The following is a 22,166-nucleotide window of genomic DNA, read 5'->3' as shown; positions in this document are numbered from 1 at the left end:
GAGAGAGAGAACTGAACATGATTATGAGCACAAGAAAATGAAGAGGAACATGGATATGAGAAGTAGCTAGTGAAGAACTCTGAAGAACAGAAGGCGGTCACCTGGGAAATGTAAGATTGAAACAGAAGATGCCCTGGGGTTGGGGTGAGGGCAGGTCATGGCAGGCAGACAGGACAGTTGTTTTACTAGTACTCTGGGTGAAATCCAGAACTGTGGATAGACTCCTGGGAGGGCTGTACATAGATGAGTTGAGATCTGAGTCATGGAGGGAATCTCTGAATCAATGGAAAAACAGATTCATTAGAACATTTGAGAACAACATCATTCTTAAATTTTGCTGAAAGGGAAGGGTCTGGCCCCAACCAATGATTTGAAAGTCACTACTGGACTAGAGAATCCATTCGATGTGCCCTTCACATAGGAGCAGCAGTAGAGTGGGAAAGAATGGTGGGTTGAGATCCAAGCTAGCTGTGTGATTTTATTCACGTATCTTTCCCTCTCTGGGTCTTGGTTTCCTCATCTCTAAAATAAGGAATCTGTATTAAAAGAACACTATAAAGTCTCTGGGAACTAGAAATCCTTAATTTCTGTACTGATTTATTTTCTGGAACCCTGGTAATCTGAGAGCTCCCTCTGCTGGACCTAAATCAGAAAATGGCTCTTGTTTTTCCTAGACAGGTTCCACCATGGCCAGCATATTAGCTAATCTGAATTTGATGCCCCACTTTACCATCCACCCCCAGTCTCCTCCAACCACTCAATACACTCAGTATATTGCATACAGTTGGCATTTAATAAGTGTTGATTTCTTGGTGAAGCTCTCATTCCCTAGCAGCTTTTAAATATATTACCTTTCATCATGCTTGCTATTACACTTGACAAATCTTATATATATTCTATGTAAATCTCTCTTTTATGTATCATTTTAAAATCCAGAATATTAATTTTGATTTAGAGATTAGATTTGATTTAGAGATTAGATCAGAATTCAAGGTGGAATTTTAGTAGAATAAGTGATGTGGCCTGGGCAGACTAGCCTCCTTTCTTTCATGGTGATGGACAGATAGATGGAAATAAAGAGAATGATAGATGCAACTTTGTTCCCAGAAGAATTGTACCAAGCCTTATACATTTATCCTAGTTCTGATCCTAGTACTTTCAAAGCCTTCTCTTTTATCTTAGTTTGATGCATTTCTAAGATTCTGGTAGCCTTCCTTTGCCTCTACCTAAATACGAAAACACTCAGACTTTATCTTCTGGGGAGAGGGGTAAATTGACTCACGCTGTGGTGCTGTGACACATTAGTCTATATTTATTCTGGATCTACCTACTGTCTCCCCCGGCAGAATATAAGCTCTTTGAGACCAGGCACTGTTTCATGTTTTGTTTTTTAATCTCCTAGAACTCAAAACAACAGCTTCCCTATAGGAGGAGGGGCTTAATTAATGCTTATTGAATTGTTGCTTACTTTACAAAACCAGTGAGAGATCATGAAAACTGCCCTGATGTCCAGAGAAGCCTCCAGATGGTATAAGAACAGAGGGTGTATGTTTATAGAACACTATTGTTCTATTAGAAACCAGGAGGGATGGGAATTCAGAGAAGCCTGGAAGAATATGCATGAACTGATGTTGAGCATGATGAGCAGAACCAGAACATTGTACACCCTAACAGCAACATGGGGGTGATGATCAACCTTAATGGACTTGCTCATTCCATCAGTGCAATAACCAGGGACAATTTTGGGCTGTCTGTGATGGAGAATGCCATGTATGTCCAGAGAAAGAATTATGGAGTTTGAACAAAGACCAAAGACTATTATCTTTAATTAAAAAAAAAAAACAAATGCTATCTTATTATGCAATTTTGCTATCCCTTATATTTTATTTTACTTTTCCTTAAGGATATGATTTCTCTCATCACATTCAACTTAGATCCATGTATAGCATGGAAACAATGTAAAGACTATCAGACAGCCTTCTAGGGGGGTGGGGAAGGGAAGTGAGATTAGGGAGAAAATTGCAAAATTAAAAAATAAATTTTTAAAAAAACCAAGAAAAAAAAAAGAACATCAGAGGGGGAGAAGCAGACCCATTAGTTTCTGATCATCAGTCAGAAATAGCCAGTCCTCACCTCCATAAAGGTCAGACCTTAGCTGAACTCTATCAGGCCCAGTATCTTCCTTGACCCCCTGAATTCTAGGGTTTTCCCTTCTCCTAATTATCTCTAATTTATAGCTTTATAAATATATATTTTATATTTAACTATATAACTGTTTATAATATGTTTGTATACAATTGCTCCCAAGCTGAGTCCCCCAGTTAATAAATGTTGATTTTTTGACTTAGTGAAGCATTCATTTTGGTCTCATTCTCTAGCAGTTTTTAAATATATTGCCTTTCATCATGCTTGCAGTTTCATTTGATAAATCTTACATATTCTATGTAAATATCCTTTTCATGTAGCATTTTAAAATCCAGAATATTAATTTTGATTTAGAGATTAGATTTGATTTAGAGATTAGATCAGAATTCAAGGTGGAATTTTAGTAGGTTCTTTGAGGGTAAGAATTTTTTCTTTTCTTTGTATTACCAATGATTAGCATGGTGTTGGTACATAGTAGCAACTTAATAAATGTTTATTGACTGGCCACTTGTTTCCTGAATACAGGAGCTTCATGTTAAAATACAGTTTTGTCCAACTTCCTCATAATATAGATAAAGAAACCGAGGTCCAGTGAGGGAAAGAGGTTTTGCTAAGGCCCTGAACCCAAGAAGTTGCAGAGCTAAGATCTGAATTTAGGTTAGTGGCTTCCCTGCCCTAATCTCCTGCTAGTGACCTCCTTCCCAAAACTATCTTCTAGTCATTTTGTATGGATTATGTAAGTATTTTGTGTAGCACAATGTTTGGTATGGAGTAAGTACTTAATAAATACTGGTTGAATGACAAATCAGACAACTGCCAGCCAGGGAGTCTGCAGAGGTAATTCCTGCCCCTAGAGAAGAACATTTGTTTTGATGCCCTTTGAGGTTCCTGGAAGCTCAGAGTTATATTCTATGGTCTGCTCTCTATCTCGCTTCTCTCCTCTCTCTCTATCTTCTCTCTTCTCCCTTCTTTCTTTTTTCCCTTCTCTCTCTCTCTCTCTCTCTCTCTCTCTCTCTCTCCTGTCTCTATCTCTCTATCTCTGTCTCTGTCACTCTGTTTCTCTCTGTCTCTCTCTCTGTCTCTATTTTTCTGTCTGTCTCTCTGTCTCTCTCTCATATTCTTTCTTATTACTCTAGGTAATCCTTCCAGACACTGTTCCAAACCCCATACTGATGAGAAGCTATGTGTCTATTTTTTTTTGTCCTTTAAATATTTGACACTGTAGTCTTGGTTTCTCCAGGGCACAGGGGGTTAAGATTGTTTTGTTTTCAGCATTTTCCATGTGGTTGGTCACCTTTGAAATCTGTTCCTATTATTTATTATTAACTCAGTTTCTGCTCATGAAGCATGGCCAGCAGCCAGTGTGTGAGTGAAATAGGGGCCAAATGAGCCAAAAAGATTATGTCTGAAAAATAGTTGGCCACTGTGTTCTTGTCACTGAATGACTATAAGCCTTAACTTCCTCCTCCTTGCAAACAAGGAAGATATTCTTTGTATACCTTTCCTCAGAGAAACTTGCTTTATAAACCATACTATTTTAGAGGAAGGGGACTCATTATTTGAAATGAGCCTTGAAGGATAGAAAGAAGGTGTACTGTTTTTTTAAATTTTTGCAAGGCATTGAGATTAAATGACTTGCCCAAGGTCACACAGCCAAGTAAGTATTGAGTGTCTAAAGTCCCATTTGAACTCAGGTCCTTCTGACTCCAGGGCCAGTGCTCTATCCATTGTAATACCTAGCTGCCCCCTAAACTAATTCACTTAAAAAATTTTACCATTTTAAATTTTTATTGATGCATTTTTAAAATATCACAATTATTTCCTTATACAGTCTTGTAAAAGGAAAAACAATTAAGACCAAACAACTTAGTGTACATCCTAGACACTGTCTATTTTAACTTGGCTACTTTACCATGGGGAGGACATAAACACATTTCATCATTTGTTCTTCAGGTCCAGGTTCTTTTCCCATTGCTTTAAGGTTTAGAAAGTAAGTTTGGCCAATAGTAGCCCTGTGAATCATTTATACATCTATCTGTTCAAATTAATTGTATTTATTTATTCAGTCATTTATTTGGAACTCTGATTTAATATCAGCATAGGATCTCCCCTGGGGAGGAAAGACTTCCAATGCAGATCAGCAGTCTACTTTGGAGAGTGTATTTGCTCCTGGTGGGGGGATGGGCAATGGGATGGGGGGGGTTTGTGAGTGAAGTGCACTAAGAGGTTAAATGACTTGCTCAAAGTCACACAGCTAGCAATGCCATCAGAAATTGGACTTGAACCCAGGTCTTTTTTTTAACTTCACATCCAGATCCCTTTTTTTTAAAACAAGGCAATGGGGTTAAGTGACTTGATGATGGTTGTCCTTCATTCTGGAAGAAGACCAGGACATCAGGGAGGTTATGCCATAACATAAATCATGTGCCATGACAAGCCTATGAATTGGATTTGAGTGAGGGATGCTGTCACCAGCCCCCCCCCCCCCTTCTCCAGAGCCATCTGAATCAGGACAACTGGATGAGAGGCAATCAGGATTAAGTGACTTGTCCAAGGTCACACAGCTAATATCAAGTATCTGATGCTAGATTTGAACTCAGGTCCTCCTGACTCCAGGGCTATTGCTCTATCTAATTGTTCCCCTCTAGCTCTCTCCCTATCTCTAAGTTAAGTTTGCTACTCCCATTTTACAGATATTGGGGAGTTGGAGGGGAATGAAAAGCCCCCTCCAAATCTGCCTGGAAACCCAAGGGTTTATGAGAGGTACCTTCCCAAGGTCACCAATACTGGAGGTCACATCCCAACTCAGGACTCCTGCCTCCTGGTCCTTGGTTCTTTGCAGGACTCTAAACTTCCCTTTCTCCCTTAGGTGCTCCCCCACCCCTCACCCATTCCCTTTTATCCCCCATAAAGTGTCCCAAAGTGAGGGCGTGGGACTGGGTGGACTGTTTTGAATCTCCCCATCCTCGATGGTCTCCCCAAAGCCCTGGGAGCTTCTCATATTCTCCTCCCCCCATCCCATCTTCTTCCCTCCCTGGCGGGCTACAGGAGTCAGCGCACATGCTCACAGATGCTAGGGCTGCCCAGGGAGGGCTGGCTGCCAAGGGGCCATTTCAAAGCCAACATTGCCGGGTAGGCACAGCGCTTGGTCTGAGAAGCCGAGGGGGAGCCAGGTAAGCATCATCTCTCTGGAGATGTGGGGCAGAGGGCAGGAGGCAGGGGGAGGGAGGGAGCCCGAGAGACACCCTCCCTCCAGGGACCCAGGCGGTGCAGATGCCTTTGTCCTTAGACAAGGATGTCTTCCAGGTTGGGGATGGTGGGGGGGGGGCGAGCAAGATGACCTTGGGAGAGGGGATTGACCCAAGGTGTCCCAGCATCAATCAGCTGGGATGGATGCCCTGTCCGGGGAGGTTGTCTCAGGACCCAGCTCCCAGCAGGGGAATGAGTGGTTGGGCCAGGCTTGGGACAGTTCAAAGTGCTTAGGTAGAGGATTGCCTTGGAAAAGTTGAGTGGAGCTTTTGCTACCCCTGCATATGGGCCTGAGACTATCTGACTCAGAAGTAGAGGAGAAACTAAAAGCCCAGAGAAGAGCAAGGACTTACCCAAGGTCACACACAACTGGTGTGTGGGGAGAGCTGGGATTTGAGTTCGGTTCCCTCCATAATTCTGTGACAGTTGGAACAGATTCCAATAACAAAACATAGAATGTTGGAGCTAGAAGAGATTTTAAGGGCTATTTAGTCCAACCCCCACAGTACAAATAAAGAAACTGAGATCCAGAGGTGAAGTGAGCTGGTTTTATTCCAGTAAAATGTAAAGTCCTTGAGGGCAGACTTTTATCCCTTCTTTTGAACCTCATTAGAATTGTGCCTAATTCTAGGCACAACTGGGGCTAAGTAAATGCATATTGGATAAATGAATGGGAGGAAGCATGCAGCTCCCCTTGGTCATATGTCCTGAAGGAGAGGAAAGCTACCTGATATCTTTTATTCAGATAGTGGATGTTTGTGGAATTTATCCACTGAATTTATTTAAAACTGTCTGACCATGCAACAGATTTCTAAAATAAGGGAATTTCTGGCTAAAAGAATACTGCAGGTGGGGGAGGTGGAGGTGGGAGGAAGCTAAAATAAATTATTTTTCATTGAATAAAATAGGATATTTTCTTTTAAAGAATGCAGTTCGCATCTTTACACACAAGTGGCTAAAAGATTATCATTTATAGATTTTAAAAAGTTTACTTGATACAATATTATGTCACTTTAAAGTCTCTGTATTTGTACTTACAGAGACAGGCTGACCATCTGCCAATCTTACTGTGGTAGGGAGTAAAGATTTGTTTGAATTCATTATTTCTGAGGTTTTGTTCAACTGAGATTTCAGAATTCTACCCATAAAAGGCATATTTTGGAGAAACTGAGTTTTAAGAAACAATTTGTATTACACATCACTTTCATATTCCATTGTCTTATTGTCACCTCAAAAATGATTGCTGACATTATGAGGATAGATAATTCCTTATGGCAATAGAGTTAAGTAGACCAAATACTGAAGTTGGAAGACTGAGCTTGGAGACAGTAAAAATTCTGGCTCAGGCATTTACCATCTGTGTATACTGGTAGAAATCATCAGTCTTTCTGGGTCTCAGTTTCCTCATCAATAAAATACCGTGCTTGAATTATATGGCTTCTAAGGTTCCTTCTGACTCTAAAGTTAAGATACTGAGTTCAAATCCTTCCTTAGATACTAGCTGAGTGACCTTGGGCAAGTCACTTTTGCCTTTACCAGTCATAGTTTCTTCATCTGTAAAATGGTCATAATAATAATAATTCACAGGGTGGTTGTGAGGATCAAATATAACATCTATGAAGCACTTTGCTAATCTTTGTGAACCCCAAACCTTAAAAATATAAGATTAAAACAAAAGTGACAGAAAATATAGATTAGACATTTTAAGTTTTATTTTTCTAAGATTTTACCTCTATCCTAATGACCACATTGGTCCGAGTAAAGGAGAAATATTTATGCAAAAACAAAGAATAAGAAAAATTATTAATCTCCTTTGTAGCCTAACAATGAAGACTGCACATTATCAAGTTGCCCAAATTGCTACCCACAGGTTATCATCCTTGTATAATATTATCTGATTTCTTGTTGTCTCTTCCTGGCAGGACAAGATTACCAGTCTCCTGGGCATTGTCCTTCTGAGTTTGTAATTAACACAGGGGGAGATATTCAGGAGTCTTAAGTTCTGATTTAGTGGCAAGGTGACTGAGACGAAGGCTGAACACTCTAAAAATTCAATCTTTTTTTTTTAAATTTGGAATAGAGATTAAAGAAACTTATACTTTGATATCTTAAAATGCTATGGAAATGCTATCAATAAACTATAACCTTCCCTTCTTTAGGTCTCTATTTGTTTATTGCTATTCTTTTTATATGGCAGACATTCCATCTCCTCGTTCAATTCTTTGGTACTCTTCACCTCCAAATTTTGACATTTTTATCTCCCTTCAAAGGCTCATCTCAAAAGCCATTTCTATCTGATGCCTTCCCTGACCCTTCCCTAAATTGATTGTGCTTCCCCATCACTAAAAATTCACTTTGTATTTATTGGGTACCTACTGTTTTCTCCATGTAATTTAAGTTTCCTGAAGGCAAGGATTGTTTAGATTTTTTTGTCATATCTTGTACCTAGATTAACCACAGCTGGTGGCTAATAAATCATATTTGCTAAATTTAGTTTAATTGAATTGAGAGGGTTGACCAGTCCCTTGTCTGGGGGTAGCAGGTTACTTGTTGATTCTGCTGGTTCCTCACCAGTCTTCACTATTTCCAGACTGGACCAAGCAGATTGCTCCAAGGCTGGACTCTTCTCAGGGCAGAACATCTCTTTCTACAGGTTAGACTTTTTCCCTCTTCAGTCAGGGGCTTGACTGGGTGGTGCTGTTCTCCCTAAAATTGGAATATTACAGAACTCTTTTAGACAGAGCACCTCCCCATTAACATAGGAGTAGAAGAAGCTTCTCTTTCATTCTCTCAAAGATTTTGAGGTTTGTCACCTCAACTAGGAACAGAAGTCTTATCTCCCCCATTCTATGCATTCTTACTGGCTCAAAAAACATAAGTCATATCATGTTTTCACAGGGTGATTAGTTTTAATTCAGTCCTTTCTGCCCCTATATTTCTTTTTTTTAAATAGCACTTTTTTCTCTCTTTTTAAATTGTTTTTTGAATTTTACAATTTTTTTCTCCAATCTCGCTCCCCTCCCCCAGCCCCCCCAGAAGGCAGGCTGATACTCTTTACATTGTTTCCATGCTATATATTGATCAAAATCAAATGTGTTGGGACAAAAATAATATCCTTAAGGAAAAGAATAAAATATGAGATAGCAAAATTACATGACTTTTAAAAATTAAAGGTAATAGTCTTTTGTCTTTGTTCAAACTCCACAATTCTTTCTAAAGATACAGATGGTATTCTCCATCGCAGATACCCTAAAATTGTCCCTGATTTTATTTAAATTTTTATTAAAGATATTATTTGAGTTTTACAGTTTTCCCCCAATCTTGCTTCCCTCCCCCACCCCCACCCCACAGATAGCACTCCGTCAGTCTTTACTTTATTTCCATGTTGTACCTCCATCCAAATTGGGTGTGATGAGAGAGAAATCATATCCTTAAAGAGAACAGAATTCTCAGAGGTAACCAGATCAAACCATAAGACATCTGGGTTTTTTTTTTTTCTGAATTAAAGGGAATAGTCCTTGTACTTTGTTCAAACTCCACAGCTCCTTATCTGGATACAGATGGTACTCTCCTTTGCAGACAGCCAAAAATTGTTCCCAATTGTTGCGCTGATGGAATGAGCAAGTCCTTCAAGGTTGAACATCACTCCCATGTTGCTGTTAGGGTGTACAGTGTTTTTTCTGGTTCTGCTCATCTCACTCAACATCAGTTCATGCAAATCCCTCCAGGTTTCCCTGAAATCCTGTCCCTCCTGGTTTCTAATAGAACAATAGTGATCCATGACATACATATACCACAGTTTGCTAAACCATTCCCCAATTGAAGGACATTTACTGGATTTCCAATTCTTTGCCACCACAAACAGGGCTGCTATAAATATTTTTGTACAAGTAATGTTTTTACCCTTTTTCCTCATCTCTTCAGGGTATAGACCCAGTAGTCGTATTGCTGGGTCAAAGGGTATGCACATTTTTGTTGCCCTTTGGGCATAGTCCAAATAGCTCTCCAGAAGGGTTGGATGAGTTCACAGCACCACCAACAGTGTAATAGTGTCCCAGATTTCCCATATCCCTTCCAACAATGATCATTATCCTTCCTGGTCATACTGGCCAATCTGAGAGGTGTGAGGTGGTACCTCAGCGAAGCTTTAATTTTCATTTCTCTAATAATTAATGATTTAGAGCATTTTTTCATATGGCTATGGATTGCTTTGATCTCCTCATCTGTAAATTGCCTTTGCATATCCTTTGACTATTTGTCAATTGGGGAATGGCTTTTTGTTTTAAAAATATGACTCAGTTCTCTGTATATTTTAGAAATGAGTCCTTTGTCAGAATCATTAGTTGTAAAGATTGTTTCCCAATTTACTACTTTTCTTTTGATCTTGATTACATTGGTTTTATCTGTGCAAAACCTTTTTAATTTAATGTAATTGAAATCATCTAATTGGTTTTTAGTGATGTTCTCCAACTCTTCCTTAGTCATAAACTGTTGCCCTTTCCATAGATCTGACAGGTAGACCAGTCCTTGATCTTCTAATTTGCTTATAGTATTGTTTTTTATGTCTATGTCCTGTAACCATTTGGATCTTATCTTGGTAAAGGATGTGAGGTGTTGGTCTAATCTGAATTTCTTCCATACTAACTTCCAATTATCCCAGCAGTTTTTATCAAAGAGTTTTTATCCCAATGGCTGGATTCTTTGTGTTTATCAAACAGCAATTTACTATAATCATCTCCTGTTCCTAGTCTATTCCACTGGTCCACTACTCTATTTCTTAGCCAATACCAAACAGTTTTGATGATTGATGCTTTATAATAAAATTTTAGATCGAGTAGTGCTAAGCCACCTTCATTTGCATTTTTTTCATTAAGCTCCTGGCAATTCTTGACTTTTTATTTCTCCATATGAATTTACTTACAATTTTTTCTAGCTCATTAAAGTAATTTTTTTTTGGAATTTTGATTGGTAGGCACTAAACAGATAGTTTAGTTTTGGTAGAATTGTCATTTTTATTATATTAGCTCTACCTATCCATGAGCAGTTGATATTTGCCCAGTTATTTAAATCTGATTTAATTTGTGTGAGAAGTGTTTTATAATTGTTTTCAAAAAGATTCTGAGTCTGTCTTGGCAAATAGACTCCCAAGTATTTTACACTGTCTGAGGTTACTTTGAATGGAATTTCTCTTTCTAGCTCTTCCTGCTGTTTCTTGCTAGTCATATATAGGAAAGTTGAGGATTTATGGGGGTTCAATTTATAACCTGCAACATTGCTAAAATTGCTAATTGTTTCCAGTAGTTTTTTAGATGATTTCTTGGGATTCTCTAGGTAGACCATCATGTCATCTGCAAATAGTGAGAGTTCTGTTTCTTCCTACCCAATTCTAATTCCTTTAATTTCTTTTTCTTCTCTAATTGCTGATGCTAACATTTCTAATACAATATTGAATAGTAGTGGTGATAATGGGCACCCTTGTTTAACCCCTGATCTTATTGGGAACGGCTCTAGCCTCTCCCCATTGAGTATAATGCTTGTTGATGGTTTCAGATAGATACTGCTAATTATTTTAAGGAACAGTCCATTTATTCCTACACTCTCTAGTATTTTTAATAGGAATGGATGCTGTACTTTGTCAAACGCTTTTTCAGCATCTATTGATATGATCATATGGTTTCTGATAGGTTTGTTATTGATAGAATTGAGTATAATAACAGTTTTCCTAATATTGAACCAAACCTGCATTCCTGGAATAAATCCTACTTGATCATAATGTATTATCCTAGTGATGATTTGTTGTAGTCATTTTGCTAAGATTTTATTTAGGATTTTTGCATCTATATTCATCAGGGAAATAGGTCTATAATTTTCTTTCTCTGTTTTAACTCTTCCTGGCTTAAGTAACAGCACCATATTGGTTTCATAGAAAGAGTTAGGCAGAGTTCCATCTTTCCCTATTTTTCCAAAGAGTTTATATAGGATTGGAACCAATTGTTCCTTAAATGTTTGGTAGAATTCACTTGTGAATCCATCAGGCCCTGGAGATTTTTTTTAGGGAGTTCACTAATGGCTTATTGAATTTCTTTTTCTGTGATGGGGTTGTTCAGGTATTTAATCTCTTCTTCATTTAACCTGGGCAACTTATATTTTTGTAAATATTCATCCATTTCACTTAGATTATCAAATTTATTGGCATAAAGTTGGGCAAAATAATTTTGAATTATTACTTTAATTTACTCCTCATTGGTGGTGAGTTCACCTTTTTCATTTATAATACTAGCAATTTGGTTTTCTTCTTTCTTTTTTTTTAATCAAATTGACCAGAGGTTTATCAATTTTATTGGTTTTTTCATAATACCAACTTTTGGTTTTATTTATTAATTCAATAGTTTTTTTGCTTTCAATTTTATTAATTTCTCCTTTGATTTTTAAAATTTCTAATTTGGTATTTGATTGGGGATTTTTGATTTGTTTTTTCTCTAATTTTTTTAGTTGCATGTTTAGTTCATTGATTTCCTCTTTCTCCAATTTATTCATATAAGCATTTAGAGCTATAATATATCCCCTGAGAGATGCTTTGAATGAATCCCATAGGTTTTGGTATGTTGTTTCATTATTATCATTATCTAGGATAAAATGGTTAATTCTTTCTATAATTTGTTTTTTGGTCCACTCATTTTTTAAGATGAGGTTATTCAGTTTCCAATTTGCTCTGGGTCTATATCTCCTTGGCCCAGTATTGCATATGACTTTTATTGCATTGTGATCTGAGAAAGATGTATTCACTATTTCTGCCTTTCTGCAGTTGATCATTAGGTTTTTATGTCCTAGTACATGGTCAATTTTTGTATAAGTTCCATGTACTGCAGAGAAAAAGGTATATTCCTTCCTATCCCCATTCAGTTTCCTCCATAAGTCTACCATATCTAATTTTTTTTTGTTTTTTTAGGTTTTTGCAAGACAAATGAGGTTAAGTGGCTTGCCCAAGGCCACACAGCTAGGTAATTATTAAGTGCCTGAGACTGGATTTGAACCCAGGTACTCCTGACTCTCAGGCCGGTGCTCTATTCACTGCGTCACCCAGCTGCCCCCATATCTAATTTTTCTAACAATCTATTTGCCTCCCTAATTTCTTTCTTGTTTGTTTTATGATTTGATTTATCTAGATCTGATAGCGGGAGGTTGAGGTCTCCTACTAGTAGAGTTTTGCTGTCTATGTCTTCCTGTAATTCTTTCAGCTTCTCCTCTAAGAATTTGGGTGCTGTCCCACTGGGTGCATATATATTCAATATTGATATGACTTTATTGTCTATGGTACCTTTTAGGAGGATAAAGTTTCCTTCCTTATCTCTTTTAACGTTATCTATTTTTGCTGCTGCTTTGTCTGAGATAAGGATTGCTACCTCTGCTTTTTTTACTTCAGCTGAAGCAAAATATATTTTGCTCCAACCTTTTACCTTTACTCTATATGTATCTTTCTGCTTCAAATGAGTTTCTTGTAAGCAGCATATTGTAGGATCCTGGTTTTTAATCCATTCTGCTATTTGCTTACATTTTAAGGGAGAGTTCATCCCATTCACATTCAAGGTTATGATTACTAATTCTTTATTGCCCTCTGTGCTAGCTTCCCTCTGTTTGTATTTTTCCCCCTTTCCCCCCCCTATCCATATTCCCCAGTATTTTGTTTTTGAATAGCACCCCTTTCAGTGTGTTTGCCCTTCTATATCACACCCTCCCCTTTCTTTCCCCTTTCCCTGTTCCCTTCCCTTCCTTTTGTTATTCCCCCTTATTTCCTCCACTCCCCTTCCCTTTCTCTGTCCCCCCTCCCCTTTTCCCCTTTTACTTCTTGAAAGGTCAGATGTTTTATAAGTTAACTGAGTATGTGTAGGTTGACTTTTAGCCAAGTCTGATGAGAAGAAGATTCAGGTGTTTCTCCTCTAAACTGTGCCTGTCTTCTCTCTGCCATCTTGGCTGGAAGTCTCCAAAATTGTCCCTGATTGTTGCATTGATGAAATAAGCAAGTCCATTAAGATTGATCATCACTCCCATGTTGCTCTTAGGGTGTACAATGTTCTTCTGGTTCTGCTCATCTCGTTCAGCATCAGTTCATGCAATGCCCCTATATTTCTTTGGCAATTCTATATGGAGGAGTGGCTAAATACAACATTATGAATTTCAAATTAATATCTTTATGCTCTCTTCCAACCTTCTCTAGAATGGGTAATGTCTATTTTGCCTTTAATAACTTTTTCTTTTACATCTGTAGAACTGTTTGTGCTGAAGTCTCACTGGAACAATTCTTCTTATAAGTCTAGTTCCTTTATGTCATTTTCAGATTTGATGAGCATACTATCTCTGTCTTCATATAAGTCACTGATAAATGTGCAAATAGCACAGGAGAGAGCATAGAAACCTGGAGCATTCTACTGGAGACTGCTTGCCAAGGTGTTACTGGACTATTAATAACTAATAATATAACCAGATCCATCTGGTTATATTATACTCTAATTCATATCTCACTACCTATTCTTCAAGGATACTATTAAGATACTTTATCAAATTATTTGCTCAAATCTAAGTAAACTCTATCAGCAGCATTCCCTTGATTGACTAACAATCCTCTCAAAAAAGGAAATGAGGTTAGTCTGGCAAGACCTTTGGGATCACTGTTTCCTTTTCTAGATGTTCACTAGCCATCTCTTTAATGGTCCATGGAATAAAGTGAAATTCAATAGAGAGATATATGATCCATTTGAGAATTTTCCCAGGATCAAAGTCAAGTTCATTGGCCTATAGTTTGCAGATTTTTTTATATAAGCAAGGAAAGAATTGTTAATTAAATTATTCAGATGCAGCAGGCCTGTGGTTTTAGGTTACTTGGAAGTTTGGCCTTTTGTATACATCTTCCCTCTAAATCTAAATGCTAAATTAGAGCTATACAGAAACCTCTCTTCTGGCCCATTTTCTTTTCTTTTTTTGATTTTTGTAAGGCAGTGGGGTTAAGTGACTTGCCCAAGGTCACACAGCTAATAAATATCAATTGTCTGAGGCTGGATTTGACTCTAGGGCTGGTGCTCTAACCACTGGACAACCTGGCTGCACCTCTGGCTCATTTTCTTGTCAGTAGGTTTAAAAAGTAGCTATGTCCCTTTGCTGGCTTAAAGACTTGCAGTGCAATCTTGTGTCTTTACATTTTTCAACTTGGCCAATTTGCTGGACCGTGTTTATATATTACAAGGACTTTGTTTTTCTTTTTTCAATGGAGATTTATGAGAAAGGAAGAAATCTAAGGATAAGGTCATCTAAATCAAAAAAAAGAAGAAAAGGAATGGAAAAAAAAACTCACATAAGAGAAATCTACAGAACAAAGGCCAGAAAAAATCATGGACAAGGATAACTTTACATGTTGAAGTCATTATATAATCATTAAAAGAAAAGCAAGCTTCACATAGCTTCATGTACAATCTTTTTTCCCCATTCTGTTCATATGTGCATGTTTTATTTGGTGGCCCAGAATTTTTAAAAATCTGTGATAATACATCAATGTTTATTATCAATAATTATTATATAAATTATTCTATTATTAATAGTGACCAAAATATGATCAACAGTATTATCTATGGACTATTATATCAGTATAATCAATAGCTAAGAGTATTAATTATATTTTGTTCATTATTAATAAAAGAATTATATGCAATAATTATTATGTAAAATGAGTTGGAAAAGGAAATGGCAAAACACTCTAGTGTCTTTGCCAAGATATATGACCCAGGGGTGGCTAGGTGGCACAGTGAATAGAGCATCGGCCCTGGAGTCAGGAGGACTTGAGTTCAAATCTGGCCTCAGACACTTAATAATTACCTGTGTGACCTTGGGCAAACCACTTCACCCCATTGCCTTGCAAAAGCCTAAATATATATATATATACACATACATATATGACCTAGATGGGATCTTGAAAAGTTGAATATGACTAATTGACTAAACAACAATAAGCATTAATTTATAAGAATATATAACATACTATATTAATAACAAATAATTATTATATAATACAAATAATATTACTAGATATATTGATAAGTATTAATACAATTAATTTAAAATCTTTTTTTAAGGATTTTTTCAAGGCAAATGGGGGTTAAGTAATTTAAAATCTTTTTTAAAAATATCTGATTGGAAAAAAAAAGAAACCTTATGCCTTGTTTGCTCCCACTTTATACAGGTCTCTCTCTCTTACTGGACATATTAGGCTATGCTGGCAAGCACAGTGGTATGGGAGACAGGAAGAAATGGTGCCAAGCTTCTTAGCTGCTTTAGGATGCCTGGAGGAGATGCAATCTTTGGCAGAAATGTGGCCTGGGTAATCTTGAGAGACTCCTTCCAGCTTAAATATTCTGAAGTTCTATACCTTCAGGTACCTTCCACCTCTGATATTCTATTATATTTCCTTGTAATATCTTATGTAACCCTGGTCTTATCCCTTGCTGCCTGCTGATTCAGCCCAGTTACAATGCCCTAGCAACTGTCCTTAATTTCTCTCTTAGTTTTTCTGCTTTCCCCAGTAAATTCCATCAGTTTCCCCTAACAAATAAAGGTTGTTATTGCTTAATTTCCTGTTATTTTAATATATACATTAATGCATAAATAAACTTTTTTCCTTTAAATTATTCTGGGTCAAGAGTCAGTGGCTTGAATCCCTAAAACCCTTTAGCCAGCAATAATATGGACCATTTTTCCATTCAAGTTATACATCTCTCTGACAATATCCTTCACACCACTTCTGGTGTACATGTATTTGTTGAGGCCATCCACATACTCATTGTCCCTCACCATTAGCCTTTGGATAACTCAGTTTTACTTCTTTTGGACATTGTGGCATTGGTAGTCAATTGGTACAATGGATAGAGTGCAGAGACTGGAGTTAGGAAGACGAGTTCAAAACTGACCTCAGATACTTTTTATCTGTGTAACCCTGACAAGTCACTGAACTTGTCTGTTTCCTCTTCTGTAAAATTAGGCCCATAAAAGTACCGATCTCCTAGGGTTGTTATGAGGATAGGATGAGTTAATATTTGCAAAGCATTCTGCAAACCTTGAAGTTCTAAAGTGCTATGGAAATACTAACTATTCACATTATTTCCTGATTGATGGTCTCATGACATCACCAGGATTAATATCACACTTTCCTTCTATAATTAGATAGGGAGGAAATTAGGGAGGAAATTAGATAGGGAGGAAATCAGGGGAAAGTACAAACAAGCAGAGGGAGGGGGAGGAATTCTGAAAATCTTCTTGGTGTAAGGATAAGCTTGTGAAAGCTAACAGTATTTCTAAAGTACCTTCTATAAGTCAGATCCTATGCTAAGCACAAAAACAACGTGGCTTGCTGTGAATTAGGTCCCATAAAGCCCTGTGAGAGCTCTGCCTAGAGACAATCACTGTCTTACTGGTCAGGAACTCTTAAAGATGATATAAATTAGCTGCAGGGGATCGTTCAGTGCTGGGGCTGACAAACCTCCTCACCTTATTTCTGGTTCACAGCCTTGCTGGTGATTTATTTCAGAGAAATAACTCTGAGAGCAGATGGAACAGAGCTGCTCCTGGAAGGCCTGTCTTCCTGAGGAGGAGCTCTATCCCTGCAGTGACTGGTGGTTGGTCCAATCCTAAATTCTGTGTGTGTTTGTGTGTGTGTGTGTGTGTGTGTGTGTGTGTGTGTGTGTGTTTGAGAGAGAGAGAGAGAGAGAGAGAGAGAGAGAGAGAGAGAGAGGTACAATGGATAGCCTCTCTTGCATATACTACTTGCTCAACCTCAGGCAAGACTCTTACCATCTCTTGGCATGATCCCAGATGTCTTGGCAGAAAATTTACCCTTCAGTGGGATATTTGACTCCCCCCAAAACAAGGGATTCAACATGATTTTGAAGAGGTTGGGGAGTTCCAGATTGATTATATAAGTATTTTAATAATCAAAGTTTTAATAATCAAATTAGGTATAGAAGATACTTACTTGTATCAGGGCAGTTTAGGGCAGCCCTTAGACAACATATTGGAATTCCTGCAAGGATCCCTTCCAACTCCTGTGGTAATTATAGATATTGAACAAAGGGAAGAAGAGTTATAGACTATGTTAAAGTTATAGTTACAGAGTATGTTAGTGCAGATTGGCAGATATTATGGGGTTCATTCTGTTCATTAGTGGGTTCAGATACCAGACACCTGGAATCATATCAGTGCTCTTTTGGCCAGACATATAGACTTTGTACTGATCACTGTTATGTCTCAATAAGTGTATTTTTTTTTTTGGTTACCATTATTCATAGCTTTAATTGCTAGGGACTCCATTATTGTTATGATGATGATGATGATGACTTTCACAGGTAGAGAGACTTTTGCTAGGAAACCCCCATCGTGGCTTCCACTGGTATACAATATTATGGCTTTCACCAATAGGGTGAGAATCCCAGACTCCTCAAGGGCAGAAACAGAGGTACCATGTAGACCTTCTCTTGCATACTACCGGACTTAGAGCTGGAAGGGCCATAAGAGTAAATCTTGAGGAGGGGAAGGCTGAAGTTTAGAGATGAACTGCCTTGCTTAAAGGGTTGTCAATAGGAAGTGGCAGAGATGGGATTTGAACTCGATTCCTCTCAGTACTCTTTCCATTGCACTCATCTGATGCCTGCTTCTTTATGTCTGATTTGAAGGGGTTATACTAAATTGGCCATTAAAATCTCTTCAGGGTCTCTCTGATTCTAGATCTTTCTTTTACCTATACTTGGCTCAATAGGGGTGAAAACTTGGTGAATCAGTTGATAAAATGGAAAAAAACAGGAGGTGGGGAACAGAGTGAAAAGAAAAGAACAGGATGACAGAGGAAGAATGAAGTCAAGGAAGACTCCAGAGCCTTTCCTGGGGCTGAGTGGATGAGCATCCTGCTAATATCTTTCCATTTCCCCTTCCTCCTTGCTAGACAGAAATGCTGCTTCCAGTGGAAGAGTTACATCACATCGGGAGGAAGACTGACCAGACCTGAGTTGACTGGTGCTGATTTGAGCCAGATGGTGCTCCCAGGCCAGACCACTTCTGCTGACTCGCACCTAAGCTGGCCCAGATGGGTTGTGGTTGGGTGTCTCTATGGTGTACAAACCTGCCTCACAAGTCTGACTGTTGATGCCTACAATTCCCGAGCTTCTTCCATGACCGACTTACAGACAAGCCTAATTTAGGCACCAGTGGGGGTGGGGCCATAAAGGGGGGTGGAGAGAACCTTACTATTAACAATATGTATAAGGCAACCACTGTTTGCAGAGTTCAGTGGTCAGTACCATTGAGATATCAACAGGCTAGAGCAGACCTAGATTCTTCCCTCATGGAGGCAATTAAGGCAGTGAAGGAATAGAGCAGCACTCAAGGACTTGGGAAAGGGTCCTTGGCAGGATTCTGGTTAAGTGGTGTAGAGCACCTACCCTGGAGTCAGGAGGACCTGAGTTCAAATCCATCCTCAGATACTTGCCACTTAGTAGTTGTGTGACCTTAGGCAAGTTACTTAACTCTGATTGCCTTGCACACAGGGCCAGCTCCAGTCATCCCAATTTCTATCTGTCCACTGGACCCAGATGACTCTGGTGGAGAAAGTGAGGCTGGTGACCTAATAGAGCATCATCTCACTCAAATCCAATTCATGACATGTCATTATCTTTGAGAATGAAGGACAATCATCATCACAATATTTGTCAGATTAAGTTTTGTCTGGGGACATCCACCTTCCTTTTGCCATCATTCACACTAATTAAGGATGATTCTCATGAGGCAGGTGTGTATGTGTGTGTGGGAGAAAGAGATTACGTTCAATTCATATTGTAAACCAAATATGTTGTATAGGTATGGAAATGTCTTTCTATGTGGTTTGTTGTTGAAGATCTTAAGGATCACAGAGGGGATCTAGTTCAATTCTCCCCTCATCACTATCCCCAAGACAGATCATCCAGGTTGCCGTATGTCTCTAGGGATGAGAGGTTCCTCACTCCTGAAAGTAGCCAGTTACAGTTTGGGTATATTTGTGTGTTCATGTTCCTGTGCATGTGGGAAGATGAAGGTTGGGATGGAGTCTGGACTTGGAAAACAGACTCTCCATCCTCTATGCCCTCTGGAGGCCTAGGGCTAACCCCTCTACCCTTTATGAAACTGCTCCCCAGGAGGGATCAGCTTTGGAAATGCTTATAAACTTATTTATACTAAGATTTACAAAGATCCCTAGCTTGTTTTGGTGGGGTGGGGGTGGGGGGGAGTAGCCAGAGACAAACCACATTCTATTCAATTTAACATATTAAGCAACTACTATGTTTTGTGCTCTGTACTAAACATATAAAGCTAAAAAAACACCCCCAAAACTGCTCTCAGGAAGTTTATAGTTTAACACATATGGATAAGTGTGGTGCAAAGGACAAAGGAAAGAGAAAAGTTGCAGGGCTAAGATTTTTGATCGGAAAGTAGAACATGCAGGAGAGATACGTTAAACAAGGTTGAAAAAGTTGAGTAAGACAACTTTTAGAGGGTCTTCCATGCTGAGGAGATCATAGTTTTATCTTTGAGACAAAAGGGACTCATGAAAAATTTTTATGTAGGAGAATGACATGAATGAGCAATTTATAGGATAGCTGAGAGAGGGGAGAGATTGGGAAAAAAGATATCCATTTATATAACCACTTTCAAGTTTGTAAAGTGATTTCTATATATAATCTCATTTGATTAAAGAGAAGGGAGGTTACATTGCACAGAGACAAGATGCTAGGAAGGGGCAGAACTGGAATGTCTGCCCTAATAATAACTCATATTTATGTAGTGCTTAAATAATGGCTGATATTTCTATAGTACTTTTGAGGCTTGAAAAATACTTTATATGTTATCTCATCTGATCACCATCATCTTAAAAATTATTCCCAAATTACAGACTAGGAAACTAACATTTACAAAGATTAGGTAATCTATCCATGCTCATACACCTGGTAAATTATAGCTAAGGATTTGAAAACAGGTCTAACACTCCTGTTCTATCATGCTACCTGGTAAATGGGTAGAAGTCAGAGTAGTCTTCAAGATTCAAGAAAAAGTTGATGCTTGAGAATGAAGGACAATTGTCCTGACCGCACTGTACCTAAGTATTTCTGTTTCTTCACATTTTCCTCTACATTGTGTAACTTTAAAATTTTTGATAATTGAGATTAGATAAATGTGCTTTGGCTACAAAAATAGACTCGTTTATTAAACTATCATCACTATTAGGATGATGTCAAGCTTGGCTAGTTGATCCACATGCAGTATAGGCAGTGGGATTTTAATGTTTAAGATATACAAAGTACATGTTATCAGATTGTATCTATTTTACAGATGAAAAAAATTGAGGCTTAGAGTTAGTAAAATGATTTGTCTAAGGTTATTAGTATGATTCAAGCTGAAACTCCTATCCAGGTCTCCTGCTTCCCAAGGCCTGAATTATTCTTACTACAGTATCTGACCTTTCCTATCTCATATCATTCCTCATGAGTCTGGATTATTCATCATCCCTTCTGTTTTCCTAACTTTTTGATTCTGCTGCTCATGATATTCCTTAAGCCTGGAAGGTTTTCTCCTTGAATTCCTACTCATTCTGAAAAGTCTAAGAATTCTATCTCAGTCATTTAATGATCCCAGGCAAGAACGCCAACCTTGCAGGATAAGTCAAATAAGAAAATGTACGTAAACTAAAATCTTACAATCCTTATAATGTTGAATATTAGTTTTTATCATCATCCACAGGAAACCCTTTCCTGGATACAACTTATGTCCCCCTCCCCCCCATTAACACTCTTCTCTCATATTTTACCCCTTTTTAATGTGTTTTTGTATTCTTGTGTTATAGTTATCAATTTATTTTCGTTTGGCTACTAGGCTCATAGACCTCAGAAATGGAAGGGATTCCAGAATTTAACATTTTCATTTTACAGATGAAAACTCGGAGGCTAAGTTAGTCACCCAAGGTCATGCATCTAGCACATGGCAAGGCTAGGACTTGCCATGAGATCCCATGGTATACCTCATAAAGGCAGGAATATGGTTCTGGATTTGGAATCTTTTAGACCACAGTTCAAATGTACCTCAGATATTTACCTAGCTGTGTGACCCTGGGCAAGTCCCTTAACTGCTTTCAACTTCAGTTCCTTGATCTGTAAAATGGGGGGAAATAACACCTTCCTCCCAGAGTTACTCGAATGATCAAATGAGTTAATATTTGTAAAGCTTCTGCAGACCTTAAAATTTTCTATAAATGCTGGCAATTATCAAGTTGATTTTATGTCTCTCAAGGATGTCAACTTGGTATTTGTTAAAGGTGCATCTCCCTTGTGTGTTGATTGTACGCAATAAGCACTATTAAAATGCCTTCTGAAACAAAAAGCCCACTTTTAGAGTAGTTTTATTATTAGGACAACTAGTATTGTTGCTGAAACTGGCTGCCGTAATGAGCCCATAAGAACCACCTGAAATTTAATTGCACACACATCCATACTTCTGAAATATCTATACTTGAAAAAGCCTAAGTTGCTCACAGATGCTTCCCTGCAAAATGGAATTTTAGCTCAAACCCAATCTAAAGTATTCCAAGGGCTGAATGAATGAGGCTCCAATCCCCCCAAGTTTTTGCTGTTCTTTAAGGCAGAAGCTTGTAGCTTTAGAGATGGGAAGAGATCTTAAAAGTCATTCATTCTAACTCCTTCATTTGTGAGAACTGA

At 38.2% G+C, this 22,166-nt stretch overlaps 1 protein-coding gene and 1 long non-coding RNA gene across 2 annotated transcripts in view; one reads left to right on the top strand and one right to left on the bottom strand.

Moving 5' to 3' along the window:
* The window catches only part of NELFA (negative elongation factor complex member A), a 62,382-nt gene extending 56,618 nt beyond the window's left edge, over nucleotides 1–5,764 (bottom strand). The window contains exon 1 of the mRNA XM_074229945.1: nucleotides 5,748–5,764. The gene's annotated coding sequence lies outside the window, so the exon portion shown is untranslated. The remainder of the gene's footprint in view (nucleotides 1–5,747) is intronic.
* On the top strand, nucleotides 65–19,605 carry LOC141518173 (uncharacterized). The gene is made up of 4 exons (XR_012477119.1): nucleotides 65–110; nucleotides 5,194–5,318; nucleotides 15,623–15,814; nucleotides 18,371–19,605. It is a non-coding gene; the product is annotated as an uncharacterized LOC141518173 (long non-coding RNA).
* The last annotated feature ends 2,561 nt before the right edge of the window (nucleotides 19,606–22,166 follow it).

The sequence above is a fragment of the Macrotis lagotis genome, chromosome 3, assembly GCF_037893015.1.
Source record: "Macrotis lagotis isolate mMagLag1 chromosome 3, bilby.v1.9.chrom.fasta, whole genome shotgun sequence".
Taxonomy (NCBI): domain Eukaryota; kingdom Metazoa; phylum Chordata; class Mammalia; order Peramelemorphia; family Peramelidae; genus Macrotis; species Macrotis lagotis.
This window is presented reverse-complemented; position numbering and strand designations above follow the sequence as displayed.